Genomic DNA, 17,379 nt, shown 5'->3' on the forward strand with positions numbered 1-17,379 from the left:
AGTAAATTTATAAGCTGTTGAAACATGTGTTTAAACAACAAAATTCTTTATCTCTTTAAAAAACTTAATTTCATAATATCGTTATTCAGAAGCCATATTGGAATACTAACATGGCTGACATTTCATGAAAATGTAAAAACTATAATTTTGTCCTCTGTACAAGAAAGATTGTGCTTTGCAACATATTAATTGTTCTTCATTGCTCCCAAGATCTTATTTTGTTAAATTATAACAGTCATCTATGGCGGTTTCCAAAATGGCTGCCAAAGCAGAGTCATAGGCATTTTCAAAGATGCCAACCACCCTATTTCTACTTGTTAGGACCCCTTCTGACTAAAAAAAACAATTGGCAGCTTTTACCCCTACAGTAGATGTGCACGAAAGTGTTATGGAGCGCCCTATTGAGAAATAACCACCAGACTATGTGTTAGCGGAGCTCTGGCCCACGTGAGGGGAGCCCCATAGGCATAGAGTGTGGATACATAAAGAAACCCATCGGGTTGTTTTCTGATGGTTTCGGTCCTGTGTGTGCCTGCCACCACAGGAAACCCAACAACTAGTGGAGTGAGTAGTGAAGTGTGAAGTAGAGTAGTAGTCGGGACAGTATAGTAGTGAGTAACTTCTCGCTGTTGTTGCCCAACGTCGCTGTGTGTTGCGTACTCGTGTGCCTGCCATCACAGGCAACCCAATGATGGCGGGAAAATCTCCATGTACAACGTGCGCGCGTCATGCCTGAATTTTTATTTTTTTGGCAATTTTCGATATAAAACAAAAGTGGCTGGCTATGATATAAGAAAATTCTACAATGCAGAAACAGATGGGAGCTCCACTTTTAGGCAGTGCCTCAATCTATACAGTATATTGGTATTACCAAGACCAGCAGCTGTTTTTTCTCTCACTTTAATGAAATACTCCAGAAAATGTCTGTTATAAAATAAACAACCAAAATTATTTTGAATTTACTGTGAGATTACATTGCAGACTTCCAGTTTGAAATTGTGTGTATTTAGAGGAGGGTTTCTCTTTCCATCTCCCCAACCCCCTCTCTCTCTCGCTACACATGCGACTCCTGAGATACCAGTGACCTTGTCTTGCCACCATCGCCTTCTGGCTTCATCCTTCAGGATAAATTCTATATATGTAACATTTATATCCGGAATTTATATATTTCTGTCCCAACCAATATTTCTGATTGAAGAAAAAAAATCCCGCCCCGTGCGCGGGACACAAAGGGTTACTGTAGGTTTCCACTGGGCGAAACACCACGCCCAATTCACTCATGAATATTCACTCTGGGGGCGTGGTCACGAAAACAGAAAGCCCATGTCAATTAGCAAGTGCAGTTGCAGTGCAGTGAGCGGCTGCTTGCGAGCAAACTGTCCTTGAGGAACGCAGCATTAGATTAGCTTGTAAAATTAATCAGTGAACAACAGTCCGGATTCAGTGTGTAAAAACGACAACAGATGAACATGACTGTTTTCTAAGTTTGTGTGGCCTGTAAATAACAATCCAACTTGATACCGACAACAACTGGAGTTCATTAAGGTCACAAAGACATTATTAAATCATATCAGATTGTGCTAATGTTGGCTAATATCGCATCGAGTCTTGCTTGTGAAGTGCCTGCAAACTTTAGCAGCCCGCTAACCCTGAATTTGAAGCGCTTCAGTTAAGACCTGCAGAGCCCTGACCAAGTTCCTGTAACATGACACATGTAAACAACAACAACAACAGCCCGATGGTGATGTGGACATTGTTCGCGGCCCAAACACCTTTTAATCAAATCAAACATTTCCACGGAATCAGCAAAACAGCCTCCGCCTTCTTGATCAGAAATGTTTGGTTCCTCCGCCTCTCTTTTGAAAACTTTTTAAAGCGTGTTCTGAATTGAAGAAACACATTTTACACAATTTCCCTCGACCAGAACACTATGTGCGCTTCAGCAGAACCCTGTCCCTCCCTCCCCCCTCCGCTCTGGGCTCAAGGACACAACAGAAGGGCAATAATATAACAACAACCAATCAGAATTCAGATACATTCTGTTGCCAAGTAAAATTATAACCTTTCAACGTATCAAAAAAGTTCTCGAGCGCTCGTGCTATTTTACCGTTAGACCAATATTATGGTCTACCCATAATACTGAAATGTCATTATGTTGCAAGCGTTTGACTTTGGTACCGACCCAGAAAATTATTTCAAACTGAGCAAACCCAAAGGAAGTTTCTGTCATGGAGATGAGAGACAGCAGAGGAACGAGCCTAGCTATTTTTGAGTGGCTACCCTCTTTTGCCCTGTCATGGCAGCGCACCAGTGGCCTAATGGATAAGGCACTGGCCTCCTAAGCTAGGGACTGTGGGTTCAAGTCCCATCTGGGGGGTGAGGTCAGCAGAGTGGTGCAGTGGGAGAGTGCTGGGCCCATAATACAGAGGCCGATGGATTGAAACCATCCTCTGCTAGCTGGTGGTCTTTTTACTCCAACGTTTTCCAGAAGGCAGCTATTGCAGGCTCCAGACCCACAGAAAGTGAGAGGTCAGCAGCGGGACTGTGCCGGGCCTGGAGGTCGATGGATTGAAACCATCTTCTGCCGAGTCTGCCAACTTTTACTCCAACGTTTTCCATGACCCAGTGATTGTGGGTTCGAGACCTGTGTGGGGTGTGCAGAGTGGTGTACCGGAAGTGCGCTGGGCCCAGAGCCCAGATGCCGACACAGTCCACTGCTCTTTCTAGCCACTTTTCTTCCCAAAATTCCCAGCAGAGGCAATAAACGTCATCTATCTGTCTTACTAGAAATTTGGTGGCTGGCCTCGAAAATTGTCCATCAGGAGGCCTGATTTTCAGTGTTCTGTCACTAGTTTGCCATTGGTCAGTGCTTTCTATCACGCAGACAGGCACATAGGCTTTATGGGAGTGAAATAAGCCCCACCTCATCTGCCAATTGTTGTCACAGTATGTTACCCACGTCTACGACTCACAGATCAGAGCTCTTTGGGCAGCAAAGATCCTGGTCAGTGAATCAGGAAAAATCAGAGTGATTTCATGGTTTTCTAACTTTTTTCCACATGTTCTTCTTAAGCACAAGACATAAAACATATTTAATCAAGTGCCCTGAATTGTACACTTACAGTCGTTCATTTTCTGTACCCATGAGCTATCTCAGGGGTAACCCAGACACATTCAAACCTCTGGGCTATTCAGAGTTTTTGCTTGAGCTTCTCTAGGTCTTTGGACTGGGGCAGGAACCCAGAGCACCCAGTGCAACTCCTCACAGGCACGGAGAGAGCATGCATGCTCCAGACATAAAGGCTGCTGGTCAGCCAATAGGCTCAAGCCCAGACCCTGCTCGGTGTGAGTTGACACTGCTAACCACCGCAACATTATGCGGCCTATGTAAATTCAGTACAAAGCTGCACCAGTGTAAAATTGCTTGGCTGCGACTGGCAGTGTACATGCTTCCAAAGAAAAGTCTATTTACTTAAGTCGGGGTAAAATGCCTTGTAAGCAATTTGTGACTGGAATGAGGACATGCTGACATTAAAGCCAGACGTTGCAAGCATTTGACTTTGGTGCAGACCCAGCAAATTATTTCAAACTGAGCAAACACAAAAGAAGTTTCTGTCGCGGAGATGAGAGACGGCTGAGGGACGAGCCTAGCTATTTTTGAGTGACTGACCTTTTTCATGCAGTCACGGCAGAGCCCCAGTGGCCTAATGGATAAGGCACAGGCTTCCTAAGCCAGGGACTGTGGGTTTGAGTCCCATCTGGCATGTGAGGTTAGCAGAGTGGCGCAGTGGGAGTGTGCTGAGGCCAATGGATCAAAACCATCCTCTGCTAGCTGGTGGTCTTTTTACTCCAATGTTTTCCAGAAGACAGCTATTGCAGGCTCCAGACCCACAGAAAGTGAGAGGTCAGCAGCGGGAGTGTGCCGGGCCTGGAGGTTGATGGATCGAAACCATCTTCGGCCGAGTCTGCCAACTTTTACTCCAACGTTTTCCGTGACCCAGTGATTGTGGGTTAGAGACCCGTGTGGGGTGTGCAGAGTGGTGCACCGGAAGCGCGCTGGGCCCAGAGCCCAGACGCCGACACAGTCCGCTGCTTTTTCTAGCCACTTTTCGTCCCAAAATTCCCAGCAGAGGCAATAAACGTTATCTATCTGTCTTACTAGAAATTTGGTGGCTGGCCTCGAAAATTGTCCATCAGGAGGCCCGATTTTCAGTGCTCTGTCACTAGTTTGCCATTGGTCAGTGCTTTGTATCACGCAGACAGGCACACAGGCCTTATGGGAGTGAAATAAGGCCCACCGCATCTACCAATTGTTGTCACAGTATGTTACCCATGTGCACGACTCACAGATCAGAGCTCTTTGGGCAGCAAAGATCCTGGTCAGTGAATCAGGAAAAATCAGAGTGATTTCATGGTTTTCTAACTTTTTTCCACATGTTCTTCTTAAGCACAAGACATAAAACGTAATTAATCAAGTACCCTGAATTGTGCACGTACAGTCGTTCATTTTCTGTACCCATGAGCTATCTCAGGGGTAACCCAGACACATTCAAACCTCTGGGCTATTCAGAGTTTTTGCTTGACCTTCTCTAGGTCTTTGGATTGGGGCAGGAACCCGGAGCACCCAGTGCAAAGCCTCACAGGCACGAAGAGAACATGCATGTCTACACACAGGAAGTTGTATAGTTGAGCCATTTCTGAACACAGCTCTGTGAGGATCCTGTATAATAGTGCTTGTTGTATGTGCTGACCTTTACACATGAGAGAACACATTTCTAGAAGGCCACACCCAGGAAGTTCTGCTGTTGGAGCATAACTTTGTACAGATCATCACTTTACAGTATCAGTCACGGTGAACTAAATCACCAATACAACACAGAACAATCCCACTGTTGCTGATCAACTCACTGCATCCAACTTCACCTCTTAAATAGATCTTTTGGAGTTAGAGGACTGGGCTGTGTCTCAAGATTTAACATTTTGACAAAATTCTATCCCTCTTTACGGTTTTGTTTTACTTTACTGGTCCACAAACAAAGAATTATAATTATTGTCCTGTTTAAGTGGCAATTGGAGTAAATTATTATTATTATTTTAATCCTGAAAATAGTTCAGTGTCCAGTACAACCCTAAGTCAGAAAACATTTAGATTATATGTTGAAAATGAAACGTAGACTGAAAAAAAAGTAAATAATGTTTGACCTGTATTGCACTCAAAAAATTACAACAGCACAATATGTAATATTTTACCTCATGAATTTGACTGGGTTTTTTTTTTTTTTAATAAACATTTAAATTTTGAGTCTTACAACACATTTTCAAAAAAAGCTTGGACGGTCAAGCATTTGCGACTTTGTAATGTTGCTATTCCTTCACACAACACTTAAAAGATGTTTAGGTAGTGAAAACAGAAAACAGCAAGTGATGAAGTGTTTCAGGTGTTATTTTGTCCCATTCTTCCTGCAAACAGGTCATCAGGTGTGCAACAATATGAGGTCATCATGATCATATTTTTCAGTTCAAAATTCCCCACACATTCTCTATTGGGGACAGAGGGGACAGGCACCCTCTTCTTCCACAGCCATGCCTTTTTTAATGTGTCCAGAATGTGGATTTGCATTGTCTTCTTGAAATATCCTTGGAAAAGTTGTCATCTTGAAGGCAGGATATGTTGCTTCAAAATTTCAGTGTACTTTTCTGCATTAATGCTGCCATCACAGAAGTGTAAGTTACCTTTACCAAGGGCACTGACACAACCCCATACCATGACAGACCCTGGCTTTTGGACTTATGCCATATAAATTAATGTGACAAAACTTTAAATCGCACACACTGCAGTGGTAAATTACATGGGTAAACTCCATCCCAACAGAAGTGCCAAAGTGCGTGAGGTTTATCCATCCAGTGGCAGTTCTTGCTTGTATGGTGCCCTGAGCCAAATGGTAGAGCAGGAATCATAATCCAGAAACGAGCGAGGGTCAGTCAATCAGCAAACAATGCAACAGAGAGCAAGCAAAAGACAAGTTCGAGGATAAATGTAAACACGGGTCATACACTGGAAATCAGGCGGAAAACAAACAGCTCGGTAAAGTTAGACATGGGGGTACTAGACGATACTTTGCGAAGTGGGGAAGTGAGAGCTGAGTATTTGTAGGAGAGAGGAGGGTGTACCCCGTCTCTCACCCATAGTCAGCTGGGATGGGCTCCAGCTTGCCTGCGACCCTGTAGAAGGATGAAGCGGCTGGAGATAATGAGATGAGATGAGACATCTTAGCAGAGCTCCGGCCCGCGCGAGCAGAGCCCCAGAGGCATAGAGTGTGGATCCATAAAGAAACCCATCGAGTTGTTTTCTGATTTCTTGCCATGATGCATTTCATTGTACCACTTACCTTTAACTGACAAGCGTAAATTTATCATTTAAAGAAGTGGATGCTTGTTTACATATGTGATTTTCTTTCAGGTGGCATGGTGGTGTAGTGGTTAGCGCTGTCGCCTCACAGCAAGATGGTCTGGGTTCAAGCCCTGGGGCCGGTGAGGGCCTTTCTGCGCGGAGTTTGCATGTTGTCCGCGTGGGTTTCCTCCGGGTGCTCTGGTTTCCCCCACAGTCAAAAGACATGCAGATTAGGTTAACTGATGACTCTACAGTAAATTGACTGTGGGTGTGAATGGTTGCCTGCGTCTATGTGTCAGCCCTGTGATGACCTGGCGACTTGTCCAGGGTGTACCTTGCCTGTAGTCAGCTGGGATAGGCTCCAGCTTGCCTGCGACCCTGTAGAACAGGATAAAGCGGCTAGAGATGATGAGATGAGATGAGATTTTCTTTCAGCTCATCAACAACCAGTTGCTTTCTCTTTTGGATGAAATGATGCTAACATCATCTTGTGGTGACACTGAAAAATGTGGTATGGAAAGCATTTCCTGCTGTGGTCAACAGTGTTCCTGTCAATAGTCAAACTCCAGCTGATGTTTTCATATTTAATTTATAGGTACACATCTAGCAGCACGGTGGTGTAGTGGTTAGTGCTGGTGCCTCACAGCAAGAAGATCCGGGTTTGAGCCCTGTGGCTGGCGAGGGCCTTTCTGTGCGGAGTTTGCATGTTCTCCCCGTGGGTTTGCTCTGGTTTCCCCCAAAGACATGCAGGTTAGGTTAACTGATGACTCTAAATTGACTGTAGGTGTGAATGGTTGCCTGTGTTTATGTGTCAGCCCTGTGATGACTTGTCCAGGGTGTACCCCACCTTTTGCCCATAGTCAGCTGGGATAGGCTCCAGCTTGCTTGTGACCCTGTAGAACAGGATAAAGCGGTTCGAGATAATGAGATGAGGCCTACATCCATGACATTGGACAGATCACACAGCTCTCAACTGTTCCTTTTCAAAATTCAATACCCCCACCCCGCTTGCTTATCTTTCTTTCTTTCTTTCTTTCTTTCTTTCTTTCAAAAAAGCTCGTTGGTCAGACATTTCTCTGCCTGTGTGCAATCGTTAGCAAAGGTGTAAGAGATTGGCCCAGGCCACCTTACCCTCTACCAGCTTTCTGCACCTCCAATACAGTGTCACTATCCTGATCCAATCTTAAAGCCTCGGTTACAACCGGCCGTACGTGCTCCTACGGCCGGTCTACATGCAAAAAACGCAATAAACGCACAGAGGGCGCGCGTGTGACGTGCTGATTTTCAAGCCATAGACCGGCCGCAGAGGTTCTTTGTCATGTCAAACAAACTCTATGGGCACTTACATTTTTTTTCAGGTTGCAAGACAAACTTACGGCCAATGCGCGTCTTTCTCCATGAACAAAAAAAAACGCAGCGATTTGGGAAACGCCAAAAATCACACGGCCAAAAAATCGTACGTCCGGTTGTGACCTAGGCTTAAGTGTAGCTCAGGTTTCTCTTCATTGACGCATAAATCTTTTGTCTTTTATTAAAGACGTCTGTGGAGAGAAATGTTTATGAGAGAGATATTTCAGTGAAGCTGGCTTCTAAAGCTTCTTTTCAGAATTCCCAACAAAAACCACAAAATTGAATTTAAATTAAATTTATTTAAAACACAGTTTCCGTGGAAGAAAGAATAGTGTTGTCTTACTTTTTTTTGTCTTGAAACTATCGTATGATGTAGGTATTTGGTATATGCCTGGCTCTCACCCAGTGTTCCTATAACTGGTTCCAGATCCATTGTGACCCTGATCAGAATAAAGCCTTTATAATGATGAAGGAATTCATCTATCTATATATAAAAAACTAAAAACTCCTTCTCACCCCCGGGGGGGGGGGGGGGGGTATCCATGTCATCCTCAAGCTCGGGTCCTCTACCAGAGGCCTGGGAGTTTGAGGGTTCTGCGCAGTATCTTCGATGTTCCTAGGACTGCGCTCTTCTGGACTGAGGCTTCAGATGTTGTTCCTGGGATTTGCTGGAGCCACTCTCCCAGTTTGGGGGTTACTGCCCCAAGTGCCCCCACTACCACGGGGACCATGCAACCCTTGACCTTCCACATCCGTTCCAGCTGCTCTTTCAACCCTTGATACTTCTCAATTTTCTCATGTTCCTTCTTCCTGATGTTGGCGTCAGCTGGGATCGCCACATCTATCACCACCACCCTCTTCTGCTCTTTGTCCATCACCACTATGTCCGGTTGGTTAGCCAGGATCTGTTTGTCAGTCTGGAAGCTGAAGTCCCACAGAACCTTGGCCCTGTTGTTCTCAGCCACCTTCTGTGGTATGGCCCATTGGGACTTGGGTACTTCTATTCCATACTGGTTGCAGATGTTCCTGTATACTATCCCAGCCACTTGGTTGTGCCTCTCCATGTACGCTGATCCAGCTAGCATCTTACACCCTGCTACTATGTGCTGGACTGTTTCAGGGGCTTCTTTGCACAGTCTGCATCTTGGGTCTGATCTACTCTGGTAGATCCTGGCCTCTATGGCTCTTGTGCTTATGGCCTGTTCTTGTGCTGCCATGATTAGTGCCTCTGTGCTGTCTGTCAGTCCTGCATTATCCAGCCACTGGTAGGATTTCTTGATATCAGCCACTTCCTCTATCTGACGGTGGTACATGCCATGTAGGGGTTTGTCTCTCCAGGTTGTCTGTTCCTCCTCCTCCTCTGCACTCTCATCAGGGTTCTGCTGCCTGAGACATTCACTTAGCAGTTCATCCTTTGGGGCCATCTTTCTGATGTATTCTCGGATTTTCGATGTTTCATCCTGGACCGTGGTCTTGATGCTCACTAGCCCTCGGCCTCCCTCTTTCCGCTTAGTGTATAGTCTCAGGGCGCTGGACTTGGGGTGGAACCCTCCATGCATGGTGAGGAGCTTTCTAGTCTTGATATCTGTGGCTTCTATCTCCTCCTTTGGCCAGTTTATGATGCCAGCGGGGTATCTGATGACTGGTAGTGCGTACATGTTGATGGCTCGGACCTTGTTCTTACCATTCAGCTGACTTTTCAGGACCTGCCTTACTCTCTGGAGGTATTTGGCTGTGGTTGACTTCCTTGTGGCTTCTTCATGGTTTCCATTAGCCTGTGGGATGCCAAGGTATTTGTAGCTGTCTTGGATATCACCTATGTTGCCCTCTGGTAGGTCAATCCCCTCAGTCCGGATCATCTTGCCTCTCTTTGAGACCATCCGGCCACACTTGTCCAATCCGAATGACATCCCTATGTCATCGCTGTAGATCCGGGTGGTGTGGATCAGCGAGTCTATTTCTCGCTCGTTCCTGGCATACAGCTTGATGTCATCCATGTAGAGCAGGTGGCTGATTGTTGCCCCACTATGGAATCGGTACCCGTAGCCGCTCTTCGTGATGATCTGACTGAGGGGGTTCAGGCCTATGCAGAACAGCAGTGGTGATAGCGCATCTCCTTGGTATATGCCGCACTTGATGTTGACTTGGGCAATGGGTTTTGAGTTGGCCTCTAGGGTTGTCTTCCACATTTCCATTGAGTTCTGGATGAAGGTCCTTAGGTTCCTGTTGATCTTATACAGTTCCAGACATTCCAGTATCCATGTGTGTGGCATTGAGTCGTAGGCTTTCTTGTAGTCAATCCAGGCAGTGCACAGGTTGGTCTGTCTCTTCTTACAGTCTCGGGCGACTGTTCTATCGACCAGTAGCTGGTGCTTGGCTCCTCTGGTGTTACTGCCAATTCCTTTCTGTGCCTCGCTCATGTATTGAGCCACATGCTTACTCATTTTTGCCGCAATGATGCCTGACAGGGCCTTCCATGTTGTGCAGAGACAGGTAATTGGCCGGTAGTTGGATGGGATGGGTCCCTTCTGGGGGTCCTTCATGATTAGGACTGTCCTGCCTTGGGTTAGCCATTCTGGGTGGGTTCCATCCCTCAGCAGCTGGTTCATCTGTGCTGCTAGGCGTTCATGGAGTGCAGTTAGCTTCTTCAGCCAGTACGTATGGATCATATCGGGGCCTGGTGCTGTCCAGCTCTTCATCTTTGACACTCTTTCTTGGATGTCTGCCATTGAGATGGTTACTGGTTCTTGTTCTGGGAGGTTGCTGTGGTCAGCTCTTAGGTCCACTAACCATTGGGCATCGGTGTTGTGTGATGCCGTTCTTTCCCATATGTCTTTCCAGTATTTTTCCACCTCAGCTCTTGGTGGGTCTGACCGGTTGTTGTTCCCCTGCCACTGAGAGTACACCTTGGCTGGTTCAGTGGAGAACAGCTTGTTTATTCTCCTGGCCTCTCCCTCCTTGGTGTATCTCTTCAACCGGGTGGCCAGAGCTGTTAGTCGCTGTTTGGCAGTTTCGAGTGCCTCTGGTATGGAGAGTGAGTTGTACTTCCTGGGTGCCCCTTTATTCACCATGTTCCCTTTCTGTAGTTCAGCTAGCTGGCTAACTTCTCTCCGTGCTGCCTTTATCTTGGCCTCTAATCGTCTTTTCCATGGTGGATACTGTTTATGTCCCAAGCCCACCTTGTGTCCAAGCATCTCCATGATTACTGTTGCTGTACTGTGTATCAGCTTGTTGGTCTCAGTGATGGTTCTTGTGGAGATTGTCTTCAGAGCAGCATTCACACCTACTAGTAGATCTTCTGAAGGTACTTGGCAACTCAGCTTCGGTATTTGTCGGGGGCTCCAGGTTTCCAGTTGGGTCACGATCTTCCTTCTCAGGTCAGCAGCTCTTGTGTTGAGGCTTGGTACCCAATCTCTGGTTGTGGGGATGATGACATCTCCCCGCTGACCTGTCTTCCTGGCTCCCCCTTGCCATAGCATCGTTGTTGTATTTCATTAATCTCTAGTTGTGATAGTAGATTTCGATTACGGATGTTGGAACACTGGGCTAATAGCTGTTTCTTTGTTAGCCTTGATTGTGGGTTTCGAAGTATCCAATGATCCCACATTCGCTGCATGTATCCCCTCTCTCTGGGACTGCTCATATAGTAGCATTCCAGCAACTCCGTATTTTCTGTCCTCGTCCATCGATGTCTTGTTCCAGTAGCCCATTTCTCATCAGTTTGCCCTGGTTCCCTAGCAACTGACGCAGACCTTGTTGACCCGGGCGACGTCTGAGCCGGTATGACTCTATCAGTTATGTCTTCACTCATTCCTGAGGTAGGCCGATATATCATGAGGGGTCTTGCCTAAGGACCCTTACTGGATGATGTTTTGCCCCGACCGGGATTCGAACCCCGATCTCCTGCGTCGTAGTCAGTGAGCATTACCATATATATTTACCATATATATATATATATCAGTGGGGGCTGGTAGTCTTTCAAACAGGGGAGGCTGGTCGGTTACGATATTTCCAGATTTTAAAAGAAAAAACATCAATTTTGCCCATACTCTTGCCTCTGATCTGGCTGATTGTTGGCAGGGTCACAAACTGTGAAATAACAGGTTCTTTTGGCCCATTAGCCTACTGTCCAATATACATGATGGTGGTGTTGGGGGGGTATATTTTAACATTTTATATTTTAAAATTGTGGCATGTTGTTTAAAAATTGATCATTACTGAAAGCAGCTCTTTGTCAGGAACCTCAGCAGTAACAGCAGAGTGTTCTGGAATAAGCACAAACACTGACCTTGGGGAGCCAAACATAGAGCTGAGTGCCACATTTCATTCAATGACACTTTCCCTATATTTTACTTATTTTGACTGAGAAATGTTTTATTGACAATTTTGATAACCCTTCACTTTTAATCCAGGTCTGTAGTGTGAAATGTTCTCGGCTGTGTTTTTGTTTAAAAATGTTTTCAAAATTGCAGCTGTGTTTAATTAATATCCAGAAAAAATATATATTCCAATATAATATACTCAGCATAAACATTTTAAATAGATTCTATATTTTTGGTCCATCCATGACATATTACTAAAGTAGCCTATTTACTGTTGTTGATGTGGGTCACTTGCTGTTAGCCAATTCACTTTCTCGTACCAGGAGAGCTGAAAGGAATGAGTATTATTCCCTACCTTTTTCACCAAGTCAATTTGAGGCGTTGCTCTACCCTGCTCTTTAATTTTAATTTTTTCCTCGAAAGGAAGACTGGCAAATGGCTTTGCCAAAATTAAATCAGCAATGCTTGGCATCCGTGCGCAGCTTTCTTGCTAGCTGACTAGCCCCCTCAAGTTCAGTCACTCAAATAAACGAAATTTCTGGAACTAAGATAGCAAACTTGACAACACTATATTTACACTTTATTTACAATGAAAATATATACAAACTAAAAAAGCTGGTAGAAACCGTATGTAATGAATGAAATCGAAATGTAAGCTGATCTCTTACAATACACCACAGCACTTGCGAATCCGCATGGGACTGAACTGAAATTCAACGCTGCCTGTCTATATTTGAAACGAGCTGTCAATCAAAGAAAATATCCGGCCGCTTTCACCAATCACCAGTCTCCTCACGGAAAGCTTTGCCATGTCCCTCCCATGTGAGGCTGGGAGTCCGTGGGGCGGGCGTTTTCGCAGTATTTGTCCAATAACCGTCTTGCATTTTGAGATTGAAAAGCGCATAGCTCCCAAATGCCATTGAAGTCCACTGAGGCTGGGCTGCATCGCGCTGTCACGAGGGGGAAAAACTCACGCACACATTAAAGTTATAACGGAATGGTTTCGCACTGTAGTTGGGTTGAGCACATATATTTCTATGATTCTGGATCTGAAACAGCAATGTTATAAGGTCGGCTAAAACATATGCCTAGCGCAATTCATACTACACGATGTTCGTCATTTTTAGAGGAGGCTGAGCCTCCCTCGTTGTCTTAGAGCAATCACCCGTGATATATATATATATATATATATATATATATATATATATAGGTGCCAACTTCATGTCAACATTGGGGGGGTCAGAATTATGTTCTTGCACCGTGACGTCATGACATCGGCAGTGTATGTAGTTGAATATCAAAGACTCAGTTGTAAGTCATTTTCATTCATTACTATTCACCATTGCAAGTGGGAAGCGCCCATTTTAACGATAACTTATTATGATGCATTAAAAAATCTCACGACTTTAAACATTGTATGAAACACAATTTATTCAATAAACAAATTTAGTTTCATGCAATTTTCTTTGAGATGAATTCGGCAGACAACTGTACATGAATGTAGTTTCTGTTAAGAGTTAATGGATATGACAAAGTTAATTTTAATCTTACTTACAAACTTTAACAACACATCTCTTTCATGGCGACGGAAATTAACAAGTAGGCAGTGAGAAAATCATATTCATGAACATGAGAAAATCATATTCACCCTAATAGCCCATCAGCCCTAAAACTTCGCAAAAACATCACTCCTTCTGTCACAAGCGCTGAACTCATTGGTAATTTTTTTCAAATCAATGTGGTCTGTATGTTCCTTGTGTGTGTAAAGAACAGCCAAGTAATTCAGTCTCGGAGCAGTCATGGTGCTCCGCAGGTAGGTCTTAAGTCTGCGCAAAGCACTAAAGGACGTGTAAATTTTGCGTAGTGCAACCTGTCAATCACTCACTGCCAACCATTGGAATATTGCAAGTGGAAAAGGGGGCGGGTCATGTCCGATCATAACATTTTAGGTGACGTTTCTATAGATTACTTATTTTGCATTCAAAGCTAGGCTATTATTTGTTTAGGTGGTTTCAATTGTCAGTTAACATGAGTTCATCTGTACTGTTTACTACTTTTTTCATTATTGGGGTGTTTTTGCCCCCCCAACTTTATCTTTGGGGGGTCAAAAAGGTCCGTGCCCCCCGCAGATGGCGCCAGTATATATATATATATATATATATATATATATATAAAGTTGTGTGTGTGTGTGTGTGTTTATAGTTATTAGAATCATGTGAATACAGAAACCATTAATCATGTGGTCATGTGATGTCACCTGCATGTTGTAGGTAGCTGTGTGTACTCATTTTTGTTGTTGTACATGTTGGAAACACAAAAGTCAAATTACGTTGCCAAACTATTTAAAGAAAGTGTTATGTATGAAGATTACTGAGCCAAGCTTCCATCCTGAAGAAATAAACCTTCCTTATTTCATATGAGTAAAATAGGGAAAGGAATTATTCTAATCAAAATTAATAAAAACCTGGCAGGAATGTTTTGATTTAAATGTATGTAATTCACAAGGCGTGTCCCTGTATGTATTATTTTCCTGCAAATCAAGCATTTGTTAAAGTAAAGGGATTTTCAAAACACTCCATCGAGACTTTATAGTATGATGTACCGTAAATACAACAAAGATGAGATGGATGAATAAGAAACCATCAGTCACATTTGCTTTGTTTTGTTTTATGATCCGATTTGATGATACACTATTTGATGATACACTATTTGATGAAGTATATGTAAGGCCATTGTTTCATTTATTTAATTTAAATAATAATTCTGTGATTAGGGATGGTCCAATCTTTTTTGAGCGAGCACGCAAGCTTTACTGACAACATATTTGCATCAGCAAGCATTTGTTAGGCTGCAGCTTCAGGGCACTAAGCAGCTGCTTATATTGTTTTTAAGGTTGAGTGGGTTTGTATGTGATTATATAATTTGTTTAATACCAAGGTTAAGGATTTTTAAAGGTTAATGTGAGCCTCAAAATCAACACAAGGCTGCAGCTGTTGCAGTTATCAAAGGCATGGACTTATCCTAATAAAAGCTAATCTGCATATCTAAAAGTCAGTTCAGTGTAATTAGATTTGTACAGTGCTTTTAATAATGGACATTGTCACAAAGCACCTTTCCAGAAATATATCAATTCCAGATATAAAATTTAAATTTATAAATGTATCCCTAGTGAGCAAGCCAGAGGCGACAATGACAAGGAAAAAGTTCCTGAGATGATATGAGGAAGAAACCTCCATCTCCGCGACAGAAACTCCTTTTGTGTTTGCTCAGTTTGAAGTAATTTGCTGGGTCTGCACCAAAGTCAAACGCTTGCAACATCCGGCTTTAATGTCAGCACGTCCTCATTCCAGTCACAAATTGCTTACAAGGCATTTTACCCCGACTTAAGTAAGTAGACTTTTCTTTGGAAGCACGTACACTGCCACTCGTAGCCAGGCGATTTTACACTGGAAAGCACAGCTTTGTACTGAATTTACATAGGCCGCATAATGTTGCGGTGGTTAGCAGTGTCAACTCACACCGAGCAGGGTCTGGGCTTGAGCCTAGTGGGTGACCAGCAGCCATTATGTCTGGAGCTTCCATGTTCTCTTTGTGCTTGTGAGGCTTTGCACCGGGTGCTCCGGGTTCCTGCCCCAGTCCAAAGACCTAGAGAAGGCCAAGCAAAAACTCTGAATAGCCCAGAGGTGTGAATGTGTCTGGGTTACCCCTGAGATAGCTCATGGGTACAGAAAATGAACGACTGTACGTGTACAATTCAGGGCACTTGATTAATTACGTTTTATGTCTTGTGCTTAAGAAGAACATGTGGAAAAAAGTTAGAAAACCATGAAATCACTCTGATTTTTCCTGATTCACTGAGCAAAATCTTTGCTGCCCAAAGAGCTCTGATCTGTGAGTCGTAGACGTGGGTAACATACTGTGACAACAACTGGTAGATGCGGTGGGCCTTATTTCACTCCCATAATGCCTATGTCCCTGTCTGCGTGATAGAAAGCACTGACCAATGGCAAACTAGTGACAGAGCACACAGGAGAAAGAACTTGTGTGTAGACATATGGATATACACATATACGGTAATTAATTAATTATATGATATAGTCATAGAGAATTGATATCTGAAGAGTTGAAGTAATGAGTAATATATATATATATATATATATATATATAAGGAAGCTCGATAAATAATTTATATTGACTAAAGCAGAGGGGTGGGATTAAATAAGTTTTTACTTCAGCCCACTCCTTTTCGGACATGTAAACTCAAAACTGCTTAGTGCGTCCTTGTTTGTATTTTTGTCTTGTTTTCTTTTGTTTTGATATATTATTATTACCTATATTATTTAAGGTTTATTTTCTAATTTAGTGGCTTTTTACGTGTTATTGTTGCAAATGCTGTTTTGTTTTTCTTATCTGCTTATTTATTCATTGTTTGTTTACGTTTGAAATAAACTATCAGCATCATCAGCATCATCACTGCAACTGCACTTGCTAATTGACACCGCGACCACGCCCCCAGAGTGAATATTCATGAGCGAATTGGGCGTGGTGTTTCGCCCAGTGGAAACCTACAGTAACCCTTTGTGTACCGCGCACGGGGCGGGATTTTTTTTCTTCAATCAGAAATATTGGTAGGGACACGCCCATACCGCCCACACCCAATTCTATACCTGTGTTGTTGAGCATGGAGAAAACCAGAAAATAGGGAAAAAGTTAGGGCAGGCAAAATAAAGATTTTTTTTTCTTTTTTTAAATAAGGTAACCATTCCTAAATCTACTATAATACCATATAAGCATATAGAATAATAAAAAATATCTTATTTTAATTCTCGACTCTAAAAAAAAAAAAAAACATTTACCAACTTCACTTAAAGAGCGTTAAATAAGAATAAAAAAATGATCTTTTTTTTTGAGCAAAGGCATCATTCTTGAAGATACTACAGTATCAGGTTGATAGGAGCAAACTCCTACTCCCTGTCTTAAAAAAAAAATTCTGCTTGAAACAACATTTTCGTTTACAGAACATATCAGATATTAAATTAATAAGAATAGATACCATACTTGATCTTAACCAAAAAGCCGAAAAGCAACAATTTGCTATAGTCAATGGTTTTAAATATACCACTTCTACATATTAAAATCCAGAAAGGTAAACACAGCTAGACTCCGCCTCCAACAGCTGGATCCTTTTGAAGAGAGACATCGCCTTGTAGAGTGTATGTGGGGAAGCTTCCATGCAAAAAGATCAATAGTTCTAACACTTGATAACCAAAAATGTTCAGCTCTGCCAGAGCAAAGCCTACAAAAATACGTTCAACT

The 17,379-nt window shown here is 43.3% G+C and overlaps 1 non-coding gene and 1 pseudogene across 1 annotated transcript; one reads left to right on the forward strand and one right to left on the reverse strand.

The window, feature by feature from the left end:
* Positions 1 to 7,877: 7,877 nt before the first annotated feature.
* On the forward strand, positions 7,878 to 7,990 carry LOC132896683 (U5 spliceosomal RNA). Its single transcript, XR_009656134.1, has one exon. It is a non-coding gene; the product is annotated as a U5 spliceosomal RNA (small nuclear RNA).
* An 8,986-nt stretch (positions 7,991 to 16,976) lies between these two features.
* On the reverse strand, positions 16,977 to 17,151 carry LOC132898391 (U2 spliceosomal RNA; annotated as a pseudogene).
* Between the last annotated feature and the right edge of the window lie 228 nt (positions 17,152 to 17,379).

The sequence above is a fragment of the Neoarius graeffei genome, chromosome 1 (assembly GCF_027579695.1).
Source record: "Neoarius graeffei isolate fNeoGra1 chromosome 1, fNeoGra1.pri, whole genome shotgun sequence".
Classification (NCBI taxonomy): Eukaryota; Metazoa; Chordata; class Actinopteri; order Siluriformes; family Ariidae; genus Neoarius; species Neoarius graeffei.